Below are 12,185 nucleotides of genomic sequence, written 5' to 3' on the forward strand. Positions count from 1 at the left end.
GAGGCATGGAACCTGACTTTCCGGCTGAGGCATGGAAGCCTGATGAGCCAGCTGAGGCATCTATGGTTGCTACGGTAGCGACACCCGGACCCGACATCTCCTACACTAACAAAAAACAATAGAACACTCCCTGATGCTTCCTTTTGGTGAGGTGTTATTCTGTAACGTGTATAATGGGAGTCGGGAAGAAAGTTTAGGGAGTGAATAATTTAATAAATTAACAAACTTGAACAAAACAAGAAACACGAGTAGCGTACAGACATGAAACAACGGAACAGAAACAATAAAGCCTAGGGGAAGAACCAAAGGGAGTGACATATATAGGGAAGGTAATCAGGCAGGTGATGGAGTCCAGGTGAGTCTGATGAGGCGCTGGTGCGTATAACGATGGTGACAGGTTTGCGTAATAATGAGCAGCCTGGTGACCTCGAGCGCCAGAGAGGGAGTATACGTGACACTGGCTAACATTAGATAAGCTAGCCAGCTGCAGATAGCTATCCCCAAGCTATGCTAACTAGCTGCTGTCAGCTTGGCTAAACTATTTGCCTATCTCTACTTTAGTGTGCTTTTTTTGTCTTAAGGTTAGGGGTAGGCGTACGATTAGCAGTGTGGTTTAAGGTTAGGTTTAAAATCCCATTTTAAGAAGATACATTGTTGAAATATGCAAGATTTATCACTTTGTGGCTGTGGTAACTACGAACAACCTAGAATTAGTTTGACCCGAGTTACTGCCTTGATGACACAGACGGCTTCATCAACAATGGTAATATGTGTTATGTGAAAAGTTATATATAAAAAATACCCGGTTTAATACACCAGTAGGTTAATCACCCAGCCAAGCAGATACAAATAGTAGAGTAATTCTGGTTGTGAAGTGCATTATCAAAAAACATTGTCCTTTCTTTATAACTTCATAAGGAAGTACATTGCTGCAGTTGTTCGGGAGATGTCCAGTTTGCAGCCAAACATGCAACATAGAGAAGACCAGTAAGGGGACCCTCAGCATCACCAGACATGCCCTCACTTTGAGCATTCCTATAAATGGAACAGGAAGGATACTTGAATCAGGTTTGTGACATTTGACCTGGTGAAAGGTCAAAACAGTTTAGAGTTCTGTCCCAATTCACCTTTATAACCCCTGGTGGAACCAGCCTGATCACTGCGTTTACAATTTTATTTCACTTCACATATAATGATATCTGAAATGCAGCGATCAGGTTGGTTCCTTCCACCATGCTAATCATAACCACCATTTATAATGTATTCAGTGCTCTGTGTGTGTTTGTGCGTGACCAACCAGTGTCTTTGATGAAGGGACAGGAGCTGATCTAAGCTGCCATGCCCATCAATGGATCTAGGGTACCGTATCACCACTTCCTTCTCAAGTTAATTGTTTGCCATAAATAGTTCAAAATAACAGGCAGAAGTACACAATCGTAATTTTTGTTGTTGTTGTATTGGGTGTATCTACCGATGGCCTGTATAGGTCCGGAAAGATACATCTGTTGTTATTTCGTTTTTTTTACTCTGCCTGCAAACACGCTGGATGCTTGAGAATCCATTGAAGAGCTTGAACGATTCATTGACGAGAGATACTTATGAGCTCACTGAAACTTGTTGCAGGTTTCGGACGATTCGAGCTCTGTTTCAGATAACAAACACAATCAACAAAACAAACCAAAGCCAAGTTGGCCAAGCGGTATCAACGATGGCACCAAACCATCCCCAAGCAAGAGGGGGCGCATGGGGAGAGGTTCACGGAGATGGATGTTGACTTGCTGAAATCCATCAATGAAAGGCTTACCAAACTTGATAGCTTGGATATACCCTGAGAGGACATCAATGCATTATGTGCCAGTCTACAATTAAGCCAATGTCAGATTGATGATTTGAGGTGTTAGGTTCTTATTTTTCAGAGTAAATAACCCACGGACACTAGAGAAGCTTTAACCAAGTTTAATTCTTCCGAAAGGTTCTGCACAGCTGTCTTCAGACAGCAAAACATTTCTCTCCATCACAGTTATGTACATCCTACTTAAGACACTCCCTCTCTCCAATCATTACATTTTATGGCTCTACAGGAAGCTAATAAAGGAAGGTAACAGGATACCAAACCTTTATTGCTCCCTTAAGAGAATCTGTCCTCACCTCCTGACCTCAAACCCCTCCTTCATCTAATCCACAGATGTCCACCTGTCTCCCCTGTTTCACACATTGCTCTCCTCTCATCCAACACATTCAACAGCTATCTGTCTTTCTACAGAGACGCAGTCTCTTTCACTCCTTAATATACTATGCGTCTGATCTATCACGTCTTTAATATCTCAATGTTTAAAATGTCGAATCCAACAGAGGAAAGAGAACATGAAGCTTAAAGGTACTGTAGACTATTCATGGCAAGGTGGAGGTTGTGCAAAGGGAGAACAAACAGCTTAAAGAAACCTTGCTTGATGTACAGTGTCAATCAATGCGGGAAAATCTTATCTTCTCAGGGATACCAGAGAATGACAACAGCAGAGACTGTGAGGACACTGTCCGAGACTTTATGTCAACTCAACTGAAACTACCCACAGATGTCAAGCGTAATGTCACTTTCTCCAGAGTCCATAGAATGGGTAACGCCTCTAGGAATAGGCCACGGGCTATTATTGCATGTTTTGAACATTTTAAGCAAAAGGAAATGGAGAAGAGCAGGGGCAGAGAACTCAGAGACACTGCTTTTGGAATGAATGATCACTTCCCCACAGAGATCAATGAAAGGAGAAAAAAACTGTATCCCATCATGAAAGAAAAGCGTTGCCTGAACCAACGAGTCTCCTTGATGATGGATAAACTTTACATCAACGGGAACTATATCGGGACTCTATAGTAACTCCCTGGCTATTTTAATCCAATGTTCAAATCTGAGAAAGAAAGGGCTTAATATTGCCCAGGTTAATATATGTAGCCTTCCTAACAAAATACATTCGTTTTTTTAACTTGGTTAATATAAATAATATTCTTATTTTAGCTTTAACCGAAATCCATTTGGATGCATCCGTTAATGATGGGCAAATTAACATTCATGGATATAGCCTAATTAGAAGGGACAGGAATAGGAATGGTGGTGGAGTAGCATTGTACATTCAGAATCATATACCTTTCAAGAGGAGGGAGGACCTTAATATATGTCAAGTAGAGGCACTATGGGCTCAAGTACATTTGCCTTACCAGGCACCCATATTGGTAGGATGTGTGTAAAGACCTCCTAGCTCTAAGGTGTCTTATCTAGATGACTTGTGCACTGGGTTTGACCAGGCCACAGAGATGTATGTGTCTTGGGTGACTTTAATATGAATTGGAAGTATCAGAATAGTTCAAATATAACGAAATTATTGAGATATACCGAGATCTGTGGTTTGAAACAAATGGTTAATGGCACTACTAGATCATCAACTAAGTTGGGTAACCGTTCAGAAACATGCATTGATCTGATCTTCTGTAATATGCAATGCTTCAAGGCCAAATCAATGCCAGTGGGCTGAACAGACCATAATATTGTGACCATTCCCATGAACACCAAGGTAAAAAAAAAAAAAACATGGATTGTGGTCAGAGGAAATACTGTAACTTGAAAAGTATACACTGCCAGTCTAAAGTTTTAGAACACCTACTCCTTCAAGGGTTTTTCTTTATTTTACTATTTTCTACATTGTAGAATAATAGAGAAGACATAAAAACTATGAAATAACACATATGGAATCATGTAGTAACCCAAAAAAGTGTCAAACAAATCAAAATATATTTTAGATTTCAGATTCTTCAAATAGCCACCCTTTGCCTTGATGACAGCTTTGCACACTCCTGGCATTCTCTCAACCAGCTTCATCTGGAATGCTTTTCCAACAGTCTTGAAGGAGTTTCCACATATGCTGAGCACTTATTGGCTGCTTTTCCTTCACTCTGTAGTCCGACTCATTCCAAACCATCTCAATTTGGTTGAGGTCGGGGGATTGTGGAGGCCAGGTCAACTGATGCAGCACTCCATCACTCTCCTTCTTGGTAAAATAGCCCTTACATAGCCTGGAGGTGTGTTGGATCATTGTCCTGATAGTTCCACTAAGCCCAAACCAGTTGGGATGGCGTATCGCTGCAGAATATTAGCCATGCTGGTTAAGTATGCCTTGAATTCGAAATAAATCCCAGACTGTCACCAGCAAAGCGCCCCCACACAATAACACCTTCTCCATGCATACAAAGACACAGCGGTTGGAACCAAAAATCTCAAATTTTGACACCAGACTAAAGGACAAATTTCCACCGGTAGGATGTACGTTGCTCGTGTTTCTTGGCCAAGCAAGTCTCTTCTTATTATTGGTGTCCTTTAGTGGTGCCTTCGTGGTTTCTTTGCAGCAATTCAACCACGAAGGCCTGATTCACTCCTCTGAACAGTTGATTTTGAGATGTGTCTGTTACTTGAACTCTGTGAAGCATTTATTTGGGCTGCAATTTCTGAGGTTGGTAACTCTAATGAACTCATCCTCTGCAGCAGAGGTAACTCTGAGTATTCCATTCCTGTGGCGGTCCTCATGAGAGCCAGTTTCATCATAGCACTTGATGGTTTTTGCGACTGCACTTGAAGAAACTTTCAAAGTTCTTGAAATGTTCCATATTGTCTGACCTTCTTGTCTTAAAGTAATGATGGACTGTCGTTTCTCTTTGCTTATTTGAGCTGTTCTTGACATAATATGGACTTGGTATTTTACCAACTATGGCTATCTTCTGTATACCACCCCTACCTTGTCACAACACAACTGATTGGCTCAAACGCATTAAGAAGGAAAGACATTTCACAAATTAACTTTTAAGAAGGCACACCTGTTAATTGAAATGCATTCCAGGTGACCACCTCATGAAGCTGGTTGAGAGTATGCCAAGAGTGTGCAAAGCTGTCATCAAGGCAAAGGGTGGCTATTTGACTCCATCAGCACCGGCCTGTACCCTACCTGCCCTAAGCTCTCTCCTGAACCCTTACACTAAGTCTGAATTTGTCCTGCTACGTGTCCTGAACTGGGACATGCTTAACATTTACATTTAAGTCATTTAGCAGACGCTCTTATCCAGAGCGACTTACAAATTGGAAACCACCTGACCAAGTCCTAAAGCAATGGGACTCCCTAAATCTTTCTCAGATTATTACCAATCCCACAAAGGATGACTGCAAACACCCAGAAAAGGCTACTCTTCTCGATGTTATCCTCACAAATAATCCTGATAGGTATCAATCTGGTGTTGTCTGTAATGACCTTAGTGATCACTGTTTTACAGCCTGTGTTTATAATGGCTGCTCAGTGAAACGACCTGTCCTGATTTGTCATAGACGCTTGATGAAAAACTTTAATGAGCCTTCATGACCTAGCCTCTGTAAATTGGTATAGAATCAGGTTGATCCCCTCTGTTGAAGACGCTTGGACCTTCTTTTTTGATATTTTCAGTGGTATTGTTAACAAACACACCCCCATAAAGAAACTGAGAAATAAAAACAGGTTCAGCCCCTGGTTCGACTGTGATCTTGCAGAGTTACTCCACCTCAAGAATTGCATTTGTCGAGGGGTTGGCACACGCATACTCATGCTGACTGGCTCTCGTTCAGTTAAATGAGAAATAAGTGCACTCAGGCTATCCGGAAGGCCAAAGGTAGTTACTTTAAGGAGCAGTTCTCTCTCTGTGGGTCTAACCCCAAGAAGTTCTAGAAAACGGTTAAAGACCTGGAGAATAAACCCTCCTCCTCACAGCTGCTCATGTCCCTTAATGTTGATGATGTGGTTGTTACTGACAAGAAGCACATGGCTGAGCTCTTTAATCACCACTTCATTAAGTCAGGATTCCTACTTGACTCAGCCATGCCTCCTTGCCCGGCCAACATTTCTCCCACCCCTTATAATGCGATTAGCCCCAACGCTCCTCCCTTTTTTCCTCCTGCCCTGCTACAAAGTTTCTACCTACAGGCGGTCACTGAGTACGAGGTGCTAAAGGAGCTCCTTAAACATGACCCTTTCTTCTTTAAGGTTGCTGCCACTATCATCGCCAAGCCTATCTCTTACCTTTGTAACCTGTCTCTCCTCTCTTGGGACGTTCCCATTGCTTGGAAGGCAGCCACAGTGCATCCTTTATTTAAAGGGGTAGATCAAGCTACTCCTAACTGTTAAAGGCCTATTTCTATTTTGCCCTGTATATCAAAAGTGTTGGAAAAACTTGTCAATAATCAACTGACTGGCTTTCTTGATGTCTATAGTATTCTCTCCGATATGCAATTGGGTTTCCTCTCAGGTTATGGATGTGTCACTGCAACCTTAAATGTCCTAAATGATGTCACCATTGCCCTTGATTCTAAGCAATGTTGTGCTGATATTTTTGTTGACTTGGCCAAAGCTTTTGATACGGTAGACCATTCCATTCTTGTGGGCCGGCTAATGAGTATTGGTGTCACAGAGGGGTCTTTGGCCTGGTTTGCGAACTACCTCTCTCAAAGTGTGCAGTGTACAAAGTCAGAACATCTGCTGTCTCAACCACTACCTGTCACCAAGGGAGTACCCCAAGGCTCGATCCTAGGCCCTACGCTCTTCTCAATTTACATCAACAACATAGCTCAGGCAGTAGGAAGCTCTCTCATCCATTTTTATGCAGATGATAGTCTTATACTTAGCTGGCCCCTCCCTGGATTTTGTGTTAACTTAAACACTCTACAACAAAGCTTTCTTAGTGTCCAACAAGATTTCTCTACCCGTAGCCTTGTTCTGAACACCTCCAAAACAAAGGTAATGTGGTTTGGTAAGAAGAATGCCCCTCTCCTCACAGGTGTGATTACTACCTCTGAGGGTTTAGAGCTTGAGGTAGTCACCTCATACAAGTACTTGGGAGTATGGCTAGACGGTGCACTGTCCTTCTCACATATCAAAGCTGCAGGCTAAAGTTAAATCTAGACTTGGTTTCCTCTATGGTAATCGTTCCTCTTTCACACCAGCTGCCAAACTAACCCTGATTCAGATGACCATCCTACCCATGCTAGACTACGGAGACGTAATTTATAGATCGGCAGGTAAGATTGCTCTCGAGCGGCTAGATGTTCTTTACCATTCGGCCATCAGATTTGTCACCAATGCTCCTTATAGGACACATCACTGCACTCTATACTACTCTGTAAACTGGTAATCTCTGTATACCCATCGCAAGACCCACTGGTTGATGCTTATTTATAAAACCCTCTTAGGCCTCACTCCCCCCTATCTGTGATACCTACTGCAGCCCTCGTCCTCCAGACATCCCTGGGTCGCTCCTCTTTTCAGTTCGCTACAACTAGCGACTGGAACGAGCTGCAAAAAACACTCAAACTGGACTGTTTTATCTCCATCTCTTCATTCAAAGACTCAATCATGGACACTCCTACTGACATTTGTGGCTGCTTCGCGTAAAGTATTGTTGTCTCTACCTTCTTGACCTTTGTGCTGTTGTCTGTGCCCAATAATGTTTGTACCATGCATTGTGCTGCTACCATGTTGTGCTGATGCCATGTTGTGTTGCTACCATGTTGTTGTCATGTTGTGTTGCTACCATGCTGTGTTGTCAAGTGTTGCTGCCATGCTATGTTGTTGTCTTAGGTCTCTCTTTATGTAGTGTTGTGGTGTCTCTTGTCATGATGTGTGTTTTGTTCTATTTTATTTTTGATCCCAGCTCCCGTCCCTACAGGAGGCCTTTTGCCATTTGGTAGGCCGTCATTGTAAATAAGCATTTATTCTTAACTGACTTGCCTAGTTAAGTAAAGGTAAAATAAAAATGGTGAGGAACCATGTCTATTCTCCACCAGGATCAGGGAACTCAGGTCATAATACGGGACACTACAGAGGAAGGTATGACCACTCTGACATGTTTACCAAGGAAGCCCCAGCACCACCTGACAAATGTATCGACTGGGAATGACAATGGAAGTTGAAAGACAAGTGTAATATTTGCACATTGTTATATTAGCAGAACACTGCTTGTACAGTATTATGTAAAGGGTTGTTTATTCTACATGGACCTGTTCTTACATTTGAAAGTTATCAAAACACTTAGTTTAGAATATCTACATAGGTTCAGCAATTGCACTGTTCTCATATTACTCTGTTGTCTACTGACCGATTCAAAGCTTCCTCCTGCATCTCCCTATACATCTTCCTGTAGTTATTTCACTCAACCTGCAGGACCCATGGACCCACGAGTGGTGGTCTGTTATTCAGTTCTGCCTGCTTTGACGTTCTTTAGAACTGAATAATAGACCACCCCTCATCCTGATTCAGGGCTATATAGCCTAAGCCTACACAGCTATTTTGTCGACTAACATGCGGGTGACTATAAATAGCTATGGATTAAAATACAACAGCTCTCTAACAGAGGCCCAGGTTCATATTCAACTTTATTGTGTAGATAAAGACGTGTCAACATTTCCTACCACGCTAGTTTATTCAGCTATGATTCCTTCACATCCCCAGTCCTCTCACTCGGTTCGTCAACAGCCACCGGTTCCTTTTGGGGGCCTGGGGCAGCCAATGGCTCAAACATATAGGGCCGGGGGGAGATGTCCTCAACTTCAAAACTTCTCTCCTTAGCAAAGCTAGCTTCACTGACATGACATCACTACTGCTACTCTCCATGATTGTTTGTGGGGTGGCAAGGACACACCCAAGAAACACCCACATCAAACCGCACTCCCAATGCAAATCTCATTTGGCTCCTGTCATGGCCGACAGGATTTTTTCTAGAAAACGGTTAAAGACCTGGAGAATAAACCCTCCTCCTCACAACTGCTCATGTCCCTTAATGTTGATGATGTGGTTGTTACTGACAAGAATTAGGCCAAATCAGCAGGTGCAGTTCCCCTTTAATGAGCATTGGCGAAAAGCAAGGCCAAATCAGGAACTGTAGTTCTCCTTTAAAACCAGAGGAATGATAGGGCAAGATCTAAATAGACATACCCAAATGTGATTCTTTTTTCATGAGGTGGTCATAAACAATAACTGGTAATGTTTCATCTGGAACTCACCTTTCTGGTAAAAATAGTAATAAATTGCTGAGGTATACCAACTTTTGAGGACACAAGCTCAAGTACATTGCCTTCAGATAGTATTTACACCCCTCGACTTTGTCCACATTTTGTTGTGTTACAAAGTGGGATTAAAATGGATTTCATTGCACTTTTTTGTCATTGATCTACACAAAATACTCTGTAACATCAAAGTCGAGAAAAAAATCGAACATTTATAAAAATATTACGAAAAACAAAACACTAATATATCTTGATTAGATACAGTTGAAGTCGGAAGTTTACATACAATTTGGTTGGAGTCATTAAATCTTGTTTTTCAACCACTCCACAAATTTCTTGTTAACGAACTATAGTTTTGGCAAGTCGGATAATTCCAGAAAATGATGTCATGGCTTTAGAAGCTTCTGATAGGCTAAGTGCAAATCAATCTCAGAACAACAGCAAAGGACCTTGTGAAGATGCTGGAGGAAACAGGTACAAAAGTATCTATATCCACAGTAAAACGAGTCCTATATCGACATAACTTGAAAGGCCTCTCAGCAAGGAAGAAGCCACTGCTCCAAAACCGGCATAAAAAAGCCAGACTACGGTTTGCAACTGCACATGGGGATAAAGATCGTACTTTTTGGAGAAATATCCGCTGGTCTGATGAAAGAAAAATAGAACTGTTTGGCCATAATGACCATTGTTATGTTTGGAGGAAAAAGGGGGAGGATTGCAAGCCGAAGAACACCATCCCAACCGTGAAGCACGGGGGTGGCAGCATCATGTTGTGGGGGTGCTTTGCTGCAGGAGGGACTGGCGCACTTCACAAAATAGATGGCATCATGAGGGAGGAAAATGATATGGATATACTGAAGCAACATCTCAAGACATCAGTCAGGAAGTTAAAGCTTGGTCACAAATGGGTCTTCCAAATGCACAATGACCCCAAGCATACTTCCAAAGTTGGGGCAAAATGGCTTAAGGACAACAATGTCAAGGTATTGGAGTGGCCATCATAAAACCCTGACCTCAATCCCATAAAAAATGTGGGGGCAGAACTGAAAAAGCATGTGCAAGCAAGGAGGCCTTCAAGCCTGACTCAGTTACACCAGTTCTGTCAGGAGGAATGGGCCAAATTCGCCCAGCTTATTGTGGGAAGCTTGTGGAAGGCTACCCGAAACTCTTGACCCAAGTTAAACAATTTAAAGGCAATGCTACCAAATAATAATTGAGTGTATGTAAACTTATGACCCACTGGAAATGTGATGAAAGAAAAGAAGCTGAAATAAATCAATCTCTCTACTATTATTCTGACATTTCACATTCTTAAAATAAAGTGGTGATCCTAACTGTCCTAAAACAGGGAATTTTTACTAGGATTAAATGTCAGGAATTGTGAAAAACTGAGTTTAAATGTATTTGGCTAAGGTGTATTTAAACTTCCAACTTCATCTGTAAGTGAGATAAGGAAACATTTGTTATTTAAAATGTTTTATTTGACCCCTTATTTTTGGCACTAAACAGTCTCCGTATACACTTCCATACATTTTTTTACTTGTACTGGGGTACCTTCAGACCAGTCCATTATAATCTCACCTTTCCACAGAGGGATCATATTAGTGTGTAGCCCAAATTGTTTGGACGCTACAGACAGAAATTGGTAGATCGGCTGTACCGACTTCAGAGGAGTCCCAACATGCTTGTGGGAATCACAGCGCAAAACATAAAAGACTATTGTGTTCGTGAGAGTCTCATATTTGCACAGAGTCTGATCTTTTCATAGTACTTCGTAGGCCAAACCGTTCAGACGCTACAGGCGATTTTGTGAGAAGACAGATTTTTGGGATGTCTGAAGGTCTGACAAACACTGCTCAAGCTCTGTCACCTTTCATGGCAGATGCGGAAGTACGACATCGGCGGATGAGGTAGATTGAGATGCATCCAATGCAAAAAATAGATACACTATAGATACAAAAGTATGTGGACACCCCTTTAAATTAGTGGATTCGGCTATTTCAGCCACACCCATTGCTGACAGGTGTATAAAATCAAGCACACAGCCATGCAATCTCCAAAGACAAACATTGGCAGTAGAATGGCCTTACTGAAGAGACTTTCAACGTGGCAAAGTCATAGGATGCCAACTTTCCAACAAGTCAGTTCGTCAGATTTCTGCCGTGCTAGAGCTGCCCGGGTCAACTGTAAGTGCTGTTACTGTGAAGTGGAAACGTTTAGGAGCAACAACGGCTCAGCCACAAAGTGGTAGGCCACAGAAGCTCACAGATTGGGACTGCCGAGCGCTGAAGTGCGTAGCGCGTAAAAATCATCTGTCCTCGGTTGTTTGCAACACTCACTACTGAGTTCCAAACTGCCTCTGGAAGCAAAGTCAGCATAAGAACTGTTTGGGAGCTTCATGAAATGGGTTTCCATGGCCAAGCAGTTGCACAGAAGCCTAAGATAACCATGCATAAGGTCAAGCATCGGCTGGAGTGGTGTAAATCTTGCCACCAGTGGAAACGCTCTCTCTGGAATGCGTTTCTGAATCACTCTTCACCATCTGGCAGTTCGACGGACAAATCTGGGTTGGGCGGATGCCAGGAGAACGCTACCTGTGCCAATGCATAGTGCCAACTGTAAAGTTTGGTGGAGGAGGAATAATGGTCTGGTGCGGTTTTTCATGGTTCGGGTTAGGCCCCTTAGTTCCAGTGAAGGTAAATCTTAACTCACAGCATACAATGACATTCCAGATGATGCTGTGCTTCCAACTTCGTGGCAACAGTTTGGGGAAGACCCTTTCCTGTTTCAGCAGGACAATGCCCCGTGCACCAACCGAGGTCCATACAGAAATGGTTTATCGAGATCGGTGTGGAAGAACTCGACTGGCCTGCACAGAGCCTTGACCTCAACCCTATTGAACCCCTTTGGGATGAATTGGAACATTGACTGTGAGCCAGGCCTAATCGCCCAACATCAGTGCCCGACCTCACTAATGCTCGTGACTGAATGGAAGCAAGTCCCTGCAGCAATGTTCCAACATCTTGTGGAAAGCCTTCCCAGAAGAGTGGAGGCAGCCAAGGAGAGACCAACTCCATATGTGTGTAGGCCAGCCCATGATTTTGTAATGAGATGTTCGACAAGC

Source organism: Salvelinus alpinus, chromosome 5 (assembly GCF_045679555.1).
Source record: "Salvelinus alpinus chromosome 5, SLU_Salpinus.1, whole genome shotgun sequence".
NCBI classification, from domain to species: Eukaryota; Metazoa; Chordata; class Actinopteri; order Salmoniformes; family Salmonidae; genus Salvelinus; species Salvelinus alpinus.